The following is a 16,188-nucleotide window of genomic DNA, read 5'->3' as shown; positions in this document are numbered from 1 at the left end:
CTTTCCAATGTCATAAATACAAACAAACATCTCTCTGAGGATGCCACTTACACAATTTCAGCAGATAAAACTCCAGATGTTTTCAGAACTACCTGTTATTACTTCCGCAATAATCATTTTGATTCTTATATTCATAGGCCCCTCTCTAATCTTCTGCTAACTTGATTCATCCTGTCCACACTGACATACCATATGGAGTGGGCAGGAAATAAATGCCAGTACATTTCTATGATTTGTCTGCACACAAAAGCATATAAAGTTAATGTCCATATAAGTTTGTGTTGAGTGAAATATGGGGACCTGGGGACGTGGCTCAGCAGTTAAAGGTGGTTTCAAAGCCTGACAGCATGGGTTAAATTCCCCAGCCACCCATATAAAGCTGGACAGGTACTCATTTGCAGTGACAAGAGGTCCTGGCACACACACACACACGTGCACACATACGCACACGCATATACACACACACATACACATGTAAAAAGAAACAAGTGGCTTAGAGCTGGGCGTGGTGGCGCACGCCTTTAATCCCAGCACTCGGGAGGCAGAGGTAGGAGGATCACCATGAGTTCAAGGCCACCCTGAGACTACAGAGTGAATTCCAGGTCAGCCTGGACTAGAGTGAGACCCTACCTCGAAAAAAAAAAAAAAAAAAAAAAAGAAACAAGTGGCTTAGCAAAAGAGTAAAATATGATTTCATAATGCCTCTAATGCAACAAAATCCAAACACAAGATTGTTTAGAAAGGAGGACAGATAGATATTAGAAGGTGCTCTTTCTGAAGGTTGTGTTATTAGGATTAGTTTTCTTAGTTTCTTTATTATGAATGTTATCAGTCATTGAAGTAGTTTGAAAAAGTTTTTTTTTCTGTTTTTTTTTTTTTTTTTTTTTGTTTTTCGAGGTAGGGTCTCACTCTGGCTCAGGCTGACATGGAATTCACTATGTAGTCTCAGGGTGGCCTCGAACTCATGGTGATCCTCCTACCTCTGCCTCCCGAGTGCTGGGATTAAAGGCATGCACCACCACGCCCAGCTTTTTCTGAAAAAGTTTTGAGAGTAAGAGAGATGTCTCAGTGGTTACCCTTGCTGCAAAGCCTAACAGTCTGGGTTCAATTCCCTAGTACCCATGTTTTATATATATACATATAATTTTAACAACACAGCCTTTAGAAAGAGCATCTTCTAAAATCTTTCTGTCCTCCTTTCTAAGCAACCTTGTGTTTGGATTTTGCTGCATTAGAGGCATTATGAAATCATATTGTAATGGGGAAGTTGGGGTTCTGGGGTGCTTCCTGGAAACTTAAGTTCTGAGTTCATATCTGCAAACTAACCAAAGAAATAGCAATTCCAGATTCAAGAGAATGATTTTTAAAATACCACATTTTATTTAGATCTTACAAAGTAGTGCAGAAAGGGGAAGGCTGGGAGGTAAGGAGAGATAGAGTGGGGAGAAGTACACCACGTGGATCCCAAAAGCCCATGTGGGCCACATGTAGCTCAGGAGTCCATGTGACTAGATAGGGATCTGGGGAAAAAAAAGCATGGAAAGAAAAGAGGAAAGAAAGTTTAAGGAGCTCCTGCCATGTGGGGAGCTGGAGGGGATAAGAACCCATGTGGAGACTCAGGCCTAGGGGAGCCTCCTGGCTGGGTCTGGGCTAGGGCCTACGTCCAGTTGCAAGAAAAACTCACAACTCACCCACAACTGGAAGTTTCCGAGAGAGAGAGAGAGAGAGAGAGAGAGAGAGAGAGAGAGAGAGAGAGAGAGAGAGAGAGAGAGAGAGAGAGAGGGAGGGAGGGAGGGGGAGGGGGCGAGTGAGCAAGCCTGCCCTCCCTTGCAAAGGTATTTATAACCTTTGGGTGGTGGGCTGTGCTTTGGCCCAGGTGAACCAGAGGGCCAGCTGGTTGGTTAGGGCTAGGGGCTGTCTCAGGAAGAGATTAGCTCTGGCACCATGTTCTTGGGGCTGAACTTGACCAACCACAATGTTTAAATCCTATAAAAGACCTCCCTCCCAGGAGGAGTCCTGGCTATTTGTGGAAAAACAGTTATTTGGATAGGCAAGAGATGAGAAAAACTTTCCTGTCCTTTTTACTTTCAGGGGCCTAGTTACCCTACCTCTACCGCCCCCCACCCCCCAATATTTCACTCTTTTTCTAAGCCACTTTTCTTTAACATGTGAGTATGTGTGTGTGTGAGTGTGGGTGAGTGCATGAATGCCAGGACCTCTTGTCACTGCAAATGAGTACTCGTCCGTATGTATTCCTCTTTCTCTCCCTTCCACCCTCCAAATAAAGAAATATTTGAAAGAGTTTTGAATAGTCTGCAAAATGTCTGAAACTCTGAAATTTCTTTAGTACAGATAAATATAAAAATTAAAATTTAGTAAACTACTTGATAACAGGGGTTCAAAAAGATAGACTCTCACCAACTAGCTGATTTCACAGATAAACTAATAGCAACTGGCTAGGTAAGTTTCAATTAAAGCCCGAATTTTTATTATTTCATATTTTAACGGACCCTTTAGAAAAAGGTTGACTGATTTGAATTTTAGTTCTTTTCATATTTTTTGTCTCTGCTAAAGGTGAGCACTAAAATTTCAATACATAAAGAGTAAATAGAGAAGGAGAGAGAAACTTTTAGTAGAGCCTTTAGAACTGATATATTCCTTTCCTAGGCAATCTATTACCAGAGAATTTGGGAGATTGGCTATGCAAATGTCACACAATAATTTTTAATTCAAGGTGTGAAGAAGGCCAGCTTCCCTGGCATATGTTTACTGATACATTTATAGAGGAGCTGTTCTTATCCCATGCTTATGTTTTTGTACATCTCATGAAGCTAGGACTTGCTTTTTTTTCAGGCAAGAACAGAATCACCATATTTCTTCTTTGTACATTTGCCAACCTGAGCTCCTCTGGGCTCCTGTTAAAAGAACTGTGAGTACAGTAGAGCCTCCTCATCTTTCTTTCCTCATAGTGCAACCACATGTAGGAATATAGACATCTTTACCAATATGTTTAGCTTATTGATGACCTCAGAGGGGTCTTCATTTCTATAGAATGAAAAATATGGATACTAAATTTATTTTTTAAAATGAGCAGGAATAAGGGGAATAGAAATGTAATCTATTTTCTATACATTTGACAAGTAGGTAAATACAGGGAAGACAAAACAAAAGAATATTTCTTAATAATGTTATTTTTAAATTTTTTTTGGTTTATTTTTATTTATTTGAGAGTGACAGACAGACAGAGAGAGAAATAGGCAGATAGACAGAGAGAGAGATTGGGAGTGCCAGGGTCTCCAGCCACTGCAAATGAACTCCAGATGCTTGCACCACCTTGTGCATCTGGGTAATCGAGCCTTGAACCAGGATCCTTAGGTTTCACAGGCAAGTGCTTAACCACTAAGCCATCTCTCCAGCCCAAGAATGTTATTTTTTATTGGTTGCTTTAGGAGTTATAGAGGACTGGAAATGAAAAGAGAATCAAGTAGGGAAGAGATGGAAATTAGGTTTTCAGAAGGAATATATTATAACAATAGGTTTGGACTTTGGTCATTCCTTGAGTGGAGTAGCTTGGATTTTTAAAGTTTGTGTTCTTGAAGTTGCTCCATTTCCACCTACATTTTAATTAAGTTACCATTGGGTACCATTCTCACAGATAGTGGTTAACTGGGTCAAAAATGCTTTTTGTGATCTTTACTTTTAAAATTTTAGGCTCTTCTTCCTTCCTCCCTCCCTCCCTTCCTCCCTCCCTCCCTCTGTTCTTCCCTCCCTCTCTCCCTCCCTCCCTCCTTCCCTCCCTTCCTCCCTCCCTTCTTTCCTTCCTTCCTTCCTTCCTTCCTTCCTTCCTTCCTTCCTTCCTTCCTTCCTTCCTTCCTTCCTTTTCTTTTTGTGAGACAGGTTCTCATTCAGCCCAGGATGGCCTCGAAATTACTATAACACTGAGGGATATCTTGAACTTATGATCCTCCTGTCATGTATGATTATAGGTATTCATCACCATGCCAAGTTTTATGCTGTGCTGGGCATTGAACCCAGGATTTTGTGCATACTGGACAATCACTGTACCAGCTAAGCCAAATCCCCAGTCCTGGGTGTGTTTTTGATTAAAAAAATAGCACTGCTAAGAGTTAAGTATAAATAATTCCTAGAATTATTCCCAAGTTTCTATCTATCTATCTATCTATCTATCTATCTATCTATCTATCTATCTATCTGTCTAAATTTCAGGCACTTAGGTGTAATAAATTATATCTCACAGTAATTTGAAGTATGACTTATCATTTTAGCTTATTCTAGCATTATCCTACTTTATGCAGATCATAAACAGAATGATTTTTTTTAGAGAAAAGGTCTTGCTATGTATCCTTGTCTAGTCTGGTACTTGCTATGTAGCATAGACTGGCCTTGAATTTGTGGCAATACTCTTGCCTCGAAGTTCTAAGTACTGGGAAAACGTAACTGTGTTCTATCATGTCCAGTTCAAGAATGATTTTTTTTTTTTAGCATGTGAATGTGGTATGTGTGTGTTTGTGTGAGTTCATATGTGTGTGGGTGCACAAGTGTGTTCAGGGCATGTGGAAGCTGGAGACCAACATCAAGTGTCTTCTTCATGGCTCTCTACATTATTTTTTTAGACAGTCTCTCTTTCTGTTTGGGGATCCCCATCTTCATCTTCCCAGTGCTGGGATCATAAGTATGTATCTTCATTCCCAGCATTGTTATACGGATGCTACAGATCTGGACTCATGTTCTCATGCTTGGATGGCAAGTACTTTACCCATTGAGATATCTCCCCAGCTCCAAGACTGACTTTTTCAGGTTCACTCTACCTAATTTTTGAACTTGGTCTTCTGACAGATTGTAATTCCAGAATCTTCAGCAGAGGGTTCAAATATCAAAGCCTGATTTCTTCTGTTGAGGTTTAAAAAGCATTAACTGCTATCTGATGATCTCAAATACTCTTCAAGTGACCTTTTCCAGTGCCCCCAATTATGTCATGGAGTCTCAGAGGTTTTATTTTTTCCACACCAGAAGAAGAAACAGAGAATGAACACTCTTGTGCTACCTCTATAATGGGTGACTTTAAGCATCAACTTGGCTAGGTTATTATGCAAAGCATAATTGCTATTTCTATACATTTATATTTCAAGATTATACAAAGTTCTTTGCTTTTTAGTTGTGTTTTCTCTCTCAAAGCAATTTATCAGGGGTTATATTTTACCCAGCTTAGACAAAGAGTTTCTTAAAACCAAGCTGTTTTAGTTTTCCAAAGACCAGGTTCTGTTTTCCTTTTATTAAGCTATGTGTTATCAAACAGTCTTGGCTAAGGTTTTATTTAAGTGACTGCCTCAGTTCTGATATCTCTTGCTCCAGGGTATAGCCTCACCCTCAAACAATTGTCTTTATCTGAGAGAAATGATCTTGAACTCTACTATTCCTGAAATCCAAAAATTAAATTGTCTCTGCCTTCAGCCTTCCCTGAGCAATTGGTATGCTTAGTTACAAACATATACATGTTAACCAGAAAAGTTTTCAAACTAAGATGCCAAGACTTTATGTTGCCTTTAATTGCCTTTTTTTTCTGATAAACACAATTTCTAGATGCTTGCTAGAACTTTATCAAATCAATTTATCTAGATTTGTTGGTAAGAAAATTGTTTTCAGGGCTGTTAATATGTTTACCTGTACCTACAGATATTAAAAAACAAGATATTTAAAAACATAAGACATACCTCCTTTGTATGTTCTACATATAGCTTACAATATCACCAGGCAACTAAACTTGAATGCTTGACAATGACTTTAAGCTTTTATATCATTTTTTGACTAGATCCATTTTGCTAAATACTAAGGTGATCAGATGTGCTCTGTATCCACACTTTTCTCCAAGACTGATATAACCGTCTTTCTGAGTGATTAATAACCATATGCTGGAGTCAAAGCCAACTGGAGACACCAGAGCCAAAAGGGCAACCAATATTTTGGTCTCTTCTCCAAGGACAAACAGGCCACAGAAAATGACAAAACATTCTTAACTAGTGCTAAGCTCTGATAGGTCAGCTGTCTTTATGGCCTGGGAGGATAACAAGACCTGGAGGTTGGACTCCAGTGTAAGTCTGGGAGAAGAGAATCACAATGAAGAATGCTTGCAAAGGGACTCATCCAAGAAGATGTCACAAATGTTGAAAGAGCCATAGAACTCCTTCCAGGAACCAACAGTCACTCCTACAGAGCCACAACTGATTCTAGTGATACGATGTATAATTAAATTTTTGCTTTCTATATGGTCTTAAACACCCAGCAAGAGAGTAAAATCAAAGAACATTAAAATGTAAACAATGATTCAGGCTTATAGACTTCTTTGTTTGAAGTTAAATATAGATATCCACTTTTCTTGGCCATGTCCTGAGAGTTTATGTTACTATGTTTTTTATATTGACTTATGCCCTCTTCTAACAGGATAAGATTCTTTCTTACTTTCTTTTTTTTTTTTAATTTTTTTTTATGTTTTGTTTTTTCGAGGTAGGGTCTCACTCTAGCCCAGGCTGACCTGGAATTCACTATGGAGTCTCAGGGTGGCCTCGAACTCACGGTGATCCTTCTACCTCTGCCTCCCGAGTGCTGGGATTAAAGGCGAGCGCCACCACGCCCGGCACTTTCTTACTTTCTTAATAATAATTATAATGTTCTTACTCTTTATCTTATATAAATGTTACCCCAGGCTCATAAGAAACAGACCAAAGAGAAGGACTTACACACAGATGGTGATGAGACGTTAGACTGATCTAAAAGAAAATGAAACACCTCTCCACCACAGGCCTTTAGACAGATTCCGTCTTGGGAAGCCATAACTGCCATGCTCTGCTACCCTAATCAGCTTGAAGTTAGAGTGGTCATCACCCATTTCCTCTCAGGAAGGGGACTGATATGGATTAGCAGCTTTCTCTAATAGTCAGTCAGCTAAGGACTGGAAACATGGACAGCTAAGGACAGAGAAACATGGCAGGGCTAGAACTCATGTCTGATCCAGTCTCATCCAAGATGGCTGTAAGCAACAGCCTCTTAATCCTTCCTCAGCAACAGTGAGGGCTTCCAGTGTCTTCTCCAGTTTTGCAGGCTTAGCACCTGTGGAATGACCCTTGATGAATCAGCATTTGCTCTAGGCCAGCCAAACAGTAAGGTTCCTTCTTAGATACCTGAGGCTGATTATGAGGCTCATTCTAATTGGATGCCTGATTCATAAATGTGCCTGAGCAGTGTGTGTGAGTGCCTTTCCTTCCCCTTCCCCAGAGTCTTCCTCCCGGAGAGAGACTTCCCTATGTGGGGATATTTTTCTGGTATTTTGTTTTGAATACTTTCTTGTTTTGATTCTCTCTTATCTTAACCCTCTCCAAAATAAATATGATTTACCCTTCTCTGAGTCTGCATTTCCAGTTCTCTGATAACACAGACAATAACTCAAGACTTGAGAGCCAGTGGCATGGGATTTCTAATCCTCCTCCGAATTCTTTCTTGCATCACAACCTTTTTTCTACATTCTCTCCTCCTTAGATCCTCCCCCGTATACTCCATAACCACAACCTTCCATAGTCTTAATAACCTTCAGTCTGTGAAACCTAACAGTACCCAATCTTTCCTCCCCAAATAACTTTTTCATCTCAATCTTCTTCAAAGTTGACACTAGTACCCATCCATGTGTGGTGGTTTGACTCAGGTGTCCCCCATAAACTCAAGTGCTCTGAATGCTAGGTTCCCGGCTGATGGAAATTTGGGAATTAATGCGTCCTGTAGGCAGTGTATTGTCTGAGGCAGACTTCTGAGTGTTATTGCTGGTTTCCCCTTGCCAGTGTTTGGCACACTCTCCTGTTGCTGTTGTCCATCTGATGTTGCCCATGAGGTGATATCCACCCTCTGCTCATGCCATTGTATTCTCCTGCCATCATGGAGCTTCCCCTCAAGTCTGTAAGCCAAAATAAACCCTTTTCCTCACAAGCTGGTCTTGGTCGGATGTTTTCTGCCAGCAGTGCGAAACGTGAGTTCAACACCATCCTAGCCCACCTTATTTCCCTCCCACTTCTCAGTAATCCTAGAAGCCAGCGTGACTGGAATGAGAAGGGGGGATGGGTGGAGATGAAGTTTGAAGAGTAGTAGCATTGGATTGTTCTGGTAGAACTCTGAGAACATGGACTTCCCTGAGCGAGCTGGGAGTTAGAGGGGTGCAAGTATCTCCGTGTACATGCTCTGGAGTGGCCTAGTTGGGGAACATTGCAGATCTAATTTTAAGCTTTTTGTAACCTCATTCTGATTTCCATAGTGACTGTACCAGTTTTCCCTCCTGCCAGCAGTGAATAACATTCCCCTTTCCTCACATTCTCTCCAGCATTTGTTGTTCTTAGTTTTCTTGATGGTAGTCATTGTGACTGAGATGAGATGGAATCTCAAAGTAGTTTTCATTTACATTTTCCCTGATGGCTAAGGATGTTGGTAATTTTTAGATATTAATTAGCTATTTGTTCTATTGAACAAATATTCTCTTGAGAAATCTTGGTTCAATTCTATAGCTCACTGTTGGATTAACCTGATCAAAAAGTTCATTTTCTTGGTGTTTAGTTTCTTTATTTTTTAAGGTATATTCTAATATTAATCCTCTGTCATATGTATTCCTGGAAAATATTTTCTCCTATTATGGAGGCTGCCCTTTCACTCAAAGGATAGTCTTCTATGTTATATGGGAGATTTTGAGTTTCATGAGGTTCCATTTGTTGATTGTTTGCCTTATTTCTTTGGTGACCAGGGTTCTATTTAGGAAGTCTTTAACTAAGGCTATATTTTGAATATATTTTCTGTTTTTCCACTCTGTAGTTGTATAAGAACTTTAGGTCTTAACATTGATGTCTGATTTTTGTGCAGGGGGAGAAATAAGGATCTAGGTTTTTTTTTTTTTTTTTTTTTTTTTTTTTTTGGTTTTTTGAGGTAGGGTCTCACTCTAGCCCAGGCTGACCTGGAATTCACTATGTAGTCTCAGGGTGGCCTTGAACTCACGGCGATCCTCCTACCTCTGCCTCCCAAGTGCTGGGATTAAAGGCGTGCGCCACCACACCTGGCTTAGTTTTATTTTATTACATGTGAAGGCCTAATTTTTCTAGTACCATTTGTTGAAGATGCTGTCCTTTCTCCAGTATGTGTTTTTTGAGTATGTCTTCGCTAAAAATCAAGTTGTAGTTGCATGGACTTGGGCTTGGGTCCCCTATTCTATTTTATTAATGTACATGTCTGTCTTGGTACCTAAACCAGGGTTATATGGTTCTGTAGTATAACTTGAAATCTTGAATAATGATACCTCCAGCATCACTCTTTCTGCATAGTATTGCTTTGGCTATTTGAGATCTTGTGTATTTCAACGTGAATTATAAAATTGTTCTTCTATTTCTGTAAAAAAAAAAGAAAGCTGATTTGCAGTTAAATGCTCTACCCATGAGCTATACCCCCAAGTGGGATGATTTGGGTTTGATGGTCTGCACCCATAGAAATCCAGACACAAAGTGGTGTGCGCATCTGTAATACCAACACATGACTCTGCAATTGACCTGAAGTTCCCCTTCTTGCATGCCTACATTTAATCTTCTCAAGGTGTCACACCTTTTTCTCATGTTTTGTTCATATTTTTTAACTTCTTATTAGTTTTGAATAGTTGATCAAGCCCTCTTCCATGTCTTCAAGATCTAAACTCTGTTGTCTACTTGACCTATTCTATTCATATAGCTTTCCATGGAGTTTTTTCTTTCACTTTTTTGTATTTTTCATTTCTAGTTTTATTTCACTTCATTTTTTTTTCTTCAGGACTTTTATCCCTTTATTGAATCTCATTTTCTTATCCTAGTTTGACTTACTTATTTCACCTATTTGTATCTGCTTTGAATTTCATCAGGATTTCATACATGCCTTTAAATTCTATGTACATATTTATAATTTTTTTTTTTGAGGTAGGGTTTTGCTCTCATTCAGGCTGACCTGCAATTCACTATGTAGTCTCATGGTGGCCTCAAACTCAAGGTGATCCTCTTACCTCTGCCTCCCAAGTGCTGGGATTAAAGGTGTGCACCACCATGCCCAGTTTACAATCACTTTTTGAGCTTTGGAATTTCTCCTAGGTAGCTCTCATGAGGCTCCTGTGCTATGGGATTGGTATTTCTTGGGAGATATGTGCTAGCTTGGTTTTTAGGGTTGCATTGAGACTTGCCTAAGTGGGGACAGCGTGTTGGGTAGTCTTTCTGGCTCGCCTTTGTTAAGCTATTTCTTGGAATGGTCCTTGGTGTTACTTTGAGTTCACTGGTCTTTGTTCTGCATTGTGGTGCTTGGAGTTCAGCCTTGGAGGTATTTGTTGCTGCTTCATGGATGAGATTGTTAAGGTGGCCTCAATTTGGTTATAACAGTGCTCAAACTTACACATTGGTCCCCACCCAAATGGAGATCATCGATGCCTCCCTGCAGTGAGGGATTACTGATTCTGGATACTGAAACTCAACACAAATCCTAGACCCAATGGTTGGTTGTCTGAGCTCATGGGGTTGAGGAAAGAGAAGTCCTGGGGGCATTTCAAGTGTCTGACCTTGAATGTTGGACCAAATCACAATGTCATGTTGTATACACCCATGTGGGGAAAAGGATTCCTAAAGGGATCCTGGGTGTTATGCACACAGATCCCAATTTGGTCCCAATCAGAATGTTGGATCATATGGGCCCATGCAGTGTGAAGGGGAGAGCATTCCTAAAGGGATTTTAGGTACCGGAATTTAGGTGTTCCAGATTACAATAGCCTTGTGTTTGTTTTCTTGATGATAGCTATTGTGACTGGGTAAGATTAAAAAATCTTATATAGCTTTGATTTGTATTCCCTTGAAAGTTAAGAATGTTGAACTTTTAAAATGTGTTTATTGTACATTTATATTTTCACTTAAAAAGGGTTTTTTTTAGTTCTTTTTAAAAACATTTTTAAATTATTTATTTATTTATTTATTTGAGAGTGAGAGACAGAGAGAGAAAGAGGCAGATAGAGAGAGAGGGAGAATGGGTGCACCAGGGCCTCCAGCCACTGCAAACGAACTCCAGACGCATGGACCCCTTTGTGCATCTGGCTAACATGGGTCCTGGGGATCCAGCCTCAAACTGGGGTTCTTAGGCTTCACAAGCAAGTGCTTAGCTGCTAAGCCATCTCTCCAACCCTTTGTAGTTCTTTATATATATTTTGAATATTAACCCATCAGCTACACAGCTGGTACATATTTTCTTCCATTCCGTAGGTAGCCTCTTCACTCTGTCAATTGTTTCCTTTGCTTTGTAGAGCCATTTTAATTGTATTTGTTTTATTAATATTTTATTTATTAACATTTTTTTCCTGTATTCTACATATATAACAGGTTATACTGTTTAATCTGGACTTTGTTTGCAGTGGTTGGAGACCTGGCACACCCATTCTTTCTCTCTATCTAATAGGCTAAATTTTCATGGATGAGCCTAATAATGGTACCAAACTGCCTGTATTTGCTGAATAGAAAACTAATTTAAAAAGTAGGCTAATTTTTTTCTCAATTTTTATTAACATTTTCCATGATTATAAAAAGTATCCCATGATAACACTCTCCCTCCCCCCCCCCACTTTTCCCTTGGAAATTCCATTCTCCATCATATCCCCTCCCCATCTCAATCAGTCTCTCTTTTATTTTGATGTCATGGTCTTTTCCTTCTCTTATGATGGTCTTGTGTAGGTAGTGTCAGGCACTATGAGGTCATGGATATCCAGGCCATTTTATGTCTGGAGGGAGCACATTGTACAGAGTCTTACCCTTCCTTTGACTCTTACATTCTTTCTGCCACCTCTTCTGCACTAGACCCTGAGCCTTGGAAGGAGTGATTGACATGTTACTCAGTACTCCAGTCACTTCTTTCCAGAACTATGATACCTTCTGAGTTATCCCAAGGTCACTGCCATCTGAAAAGAGAAGATTCTCTACCCAAAGTGAGAGTAGCGTTAATATAAGGGTATAAATATTAAGAGAAGTGCTTACTGGGCAGTTTGATAAGCATGGTATATACATTTTTCCAGACATCAGCAGATGTTACACCCCTAGGGCTCATGACTACCCCTGAAGTCTTCAGTATCAGGGATGCGTTTCCCCCCATGGAGCTGGCCTCCAGTCCAATTGGAGGGCAGTTGGTTTCCACCATGATAGAGGTGCCACTATTGCACCCATTGGCTCATTTGGGATGGCTGGCCAGTTATAAGGCTTGTAGTGTCCACTGTTGAGTATCTTCACTGGTGGTATCTCTTTCTCCCATTGAACTACATGTAGAATGGCTTCTTCTAGCTTTCTGTCAGCTGGTCTACATGGAGGATGTTATCAGCTCAGTTCCAGCAGGATTTCTCAGTGGCTTTGCAGCCCAAGTATGTGAAGTCTTTAGCAACAGGGTCTTACCATCTATTCCTGGTGGGAAACCAAGGGCCTCAGCAATGACCTATAATGTTTTGGGGGCATCAGGTACCTCCCTGGCCAACAACAATGGGAGGTATCCCATTCCTGGCACTGAAAATTTTCTAACAATGATCTATGGCTCCTGAGTGTTCCATTGTCCAAAACTGGAGGATTCCATATGATTTGTTTGCATACTCTTAGATTTTGATTAGCCCTCCCTCTACCTTTCCTTTACTCAATCTCTTCCCCTGACCTCACTTTGAGCTTTTTCATCCCCGTTAATGTATTCTTCTACTTACATATATATAATACCAACCTATTAAGTACCCTCCTCCCTTCCTTTCTCTTCCCCTTATATCTCCTTTTTAACTTACTGGCATCTGCTACTGAGATTTTTCCTTCTCACACAGAAGCCCAATCATCTGTAGCTAGTATCCACATATGAGGGAGAATATGTGGCACTTGGCTTTCTGAGCCTGAGTTACCTCACTTAGTATAATCCTTTCCAGATCCATCCATTTTCCTGAAAATTTCATAACTTCATTTTTCTTTATCGCTGAGTAGAACTCCATTGTATAAATGTGCCACATCTTCATTATCCACTCATCACTTGAGGGACATCTAGGCTGGTATTTCCCAGCTATTATGATTGAGTGGCAATAAACATGGTTGAGCATGTATTGACAACTTCCATAATTATAGACAATAAAGCATGATAATTCCCTCCCCTCTCCTACATTTCCCTTCACAAATCCTTTTTCCATCATATCCTCTCCCTCTCTCAAATTAGTTTCTCTTTTATTTTGATGTCATCTTTTTCTCCTATTATGAGGGTCTTGTAAAGGTAGTGGTAGGCATTGTGAGGTCATGGATAGATATTGAGGCCAATTTGTGTCTGAATGATTGTATTGTAAGCAGTTCTACCCTTCATTTGGTTCTTAGACACTCTTTCCACCACTTCTGCAATGGACTCTGAGCCTTGGAAGGTATAATAGAGATGTTTCAGTGCTGAATAATCCTCTGTCACTTGTCAGCATTATGGTACCTTTTGGGTCATCCCAGAAGTCACCACCATCTGAAAAGAGAAGCTTCCCTAACCAAAAGTGAGAGTAGCATTAATATATGGGTATGAAAACTAAGAAAAGTTACAGGGCAGTTTGGTGAGCATAATGTATGCATTTAGCCAGGTAAGAGCAGGCATTACACCCCTAGTGTTTGTGATCTCCCCCCCATATGCTTTTTTGTTTTTGTCTATCCCAGGCTGACCTGGAATTCACTATTTAGTCTCAGGTTGGCCTCAAACTCACAGCAATCCTCCTACCTCTACCTCCCAAGTGCTGGGATTAAAGGTGTGCACCACCATGCCTGGCCCCCATAGGCTTTTGATTAGGTTTTGGTATCAGGCATGTATTCCCTCCCATGGAGTAGGCTCCAGTCCAATTAGAGAGCAGTTGGTTTCCCCCACAACAGACATGCCACCACGGCACCCATTTGGTCATTTGACCTGGCTTGCACTGTCCACTGTTTTCACTGCTAGGGACTCCTTTTCAGCTCATCTTCAGCAGGATTTCTCAGTGGCCTTGCAGCCCAGGCATGCGGAGTCTTCAGCAATAGCATCTTATAATCTATTTCTGGGGGCATCAGGGACCTCCCTGGCCAACAATTTACTGGAAGGTATCCTATCCCTGGCGCTGAAAATTTTCTAGTAACAATCTATAGCTTCTAGGTGTACCAGTACTTTGCTAGGTTTTTAAAAAATATTTTTTGTTCATTTTTATTTATTCATTTGAGAGCAACAGACAGAGAGAGAAAGAGGCAGATAGAGAGAAAGAGAGAGAATGGGCGCACCAGGGCCTCCAGCCACTGCAAACGAACTCCAGATGTATGCAGCCCCTTGTGCATCTGGCTAACGTGGGTCCTGGGGAATCAAGCCTCGAACCAGGGTCCTTAGGCTTCACAGGCAAGTGCTTAACCACTAAGCCATCTCTCCAGCCCCTTTACTAGGTTTTGACTGATCACTCAATCTGTCACCATCACCCTGGAACTGGCTGTCAGGCTAGCAGTAAGAGAAGTATTCATGTTGTCCTTTCCCCTGTAATTTCTTTTGGGTCCTGGCAGATGTGGATCTTGGTTCTCTTCTATTTTCTCTGCCATCTGTAAAATAAAGCAGATTCTCCAAACAAGAGAGGAGCTTGAGTTAAGTGGGGTTTGCAAAATTGTTTTAGAACTTTTTGGTTTTTTTTTTTTTGGTGTGCAAGCCCACTCTTCTTCTCCAGAAAGCAGTGGGGGCTTATCCTGAAGTCCAAGTTCCCACAAGACCATTTTATTTTGATGCACTTAAAATTATGTGTTTAAGATACTTTATTTATTTGTGAGAGAAATAAGGATGGGGGGGGGGGGCTAAGGGGAGCACCAGTGCCTCACCTCTAGCCACTGCAAATGAACTCCAGATACATGTACCATCTTCTGCATCTGGCTTATGTGGGTATTGGGGAACTGAACCTTGGTCCTTAGGCTTTGCAGGTAAGGACCTTAACTGATAAGCCATCTCTCCATCCCTGATGCATTTTTTGTTTGCAAATTATTATTATTTCCTGAGTTATTAGAGTCCTTTTCAGAAAGTCCTTGTATATACCTATAACTTGAAGTATTTCCCACTACCTGTAGTGGTTTCAAAGACTTGGTTTTTACATTAAGTTCTTGAGGGCTATATTAAGTGCATTTGGAGTTAACTTTTATAAAGAGTAAGAGATAGGGATCAAGTTTCTGTCTTCTACATATATATGATTCTATTTTATTTAGGTATCAGCGATAAGATATGTTTTCTTGAGACATCAGGCCTATTGGAATTATAGAAATGTACCACCACACCCAGCTCCAGAGGTCATCTAGGAAAATAATTTCAAGGTAGGTAGCAGAAAGTGCTTACTGCTGTGTGCTTCCCCTTTGCACTTGACTCCTTGTGTTTGACTAGTGGCCTGTGACACCACATTTCACCCTGAGGCAAAAGAAGCACAAGTGATACTGAGCCTGTCTTTAATATTTTGTTCATGGATTTTGTTTTCCAGTACTGAAGATTGGAACCAAAGTCTTTAATATGCTAGGCAAGTACTGTACCACTGATGCCCTGGGCTGTATTAATTTTGTTAAAAATGCTTCATTAACTGGGCATGGTGGAGCATGCCTTTAATCCCAGAACTTGGGAGGCAGTAGTAGGAGGATCACCATGAGTTCGAGGCCATCCTGAGACTATAGAGTGAATTCCAGTTCAGCCTGGGCTAGAGTGAGACCCTACCTTGAAAAACCAAAAACCAAAAAAAAAAAAAAAAAAAAAAGCTTCATTAAAGTATTATTTTCTATAATCCCTGTTTCATGTTTAAGCGGAGTATTTCCCTGGATGCATGGTACCTGCTTTGAGTGTTTTATAGCTTGGGGAGTCTAAAGAGTTATGGATCACATCATGAATCATACCAACTTGCTATCAAGTCTCTCAAAGTTTTTGAGGCCTTACGTCAATTTTCTCCTTTATGATGACATTTATAATGAGCTATCTAAAACACCCACACAGTTAGGATCTGTTGTAGATTAAACAAACATTTTATTTTCTCATGACACTGCCCTAAAATGATAGCGCTGGAATAAGGTGAAACCCCACAAATATTAAAGAAAGGCAAGGATAGTAAGAGGAAGATATCGCAGTCCATGGAAGAGTGAATCT

Source organism: Jaculus jaculus, chromosome 8 (genome assembly GCF_020740685.1).
Source record: "Jaculus jaculus isolate mJacJac1 chromosome 8, mJacJac1.mat.Y.cur, whole genome shotgun sequence".
Classification (NCBI taxonomy): domain Eukaryota; kingdom Metazoa; phylum Chordata; class Mammalia; order Rodentia; family Dipodidae; genus Jaculus; species Jaculus jaculus.
Note: the sequence above shows the minus strand (reverse complement) of the source record.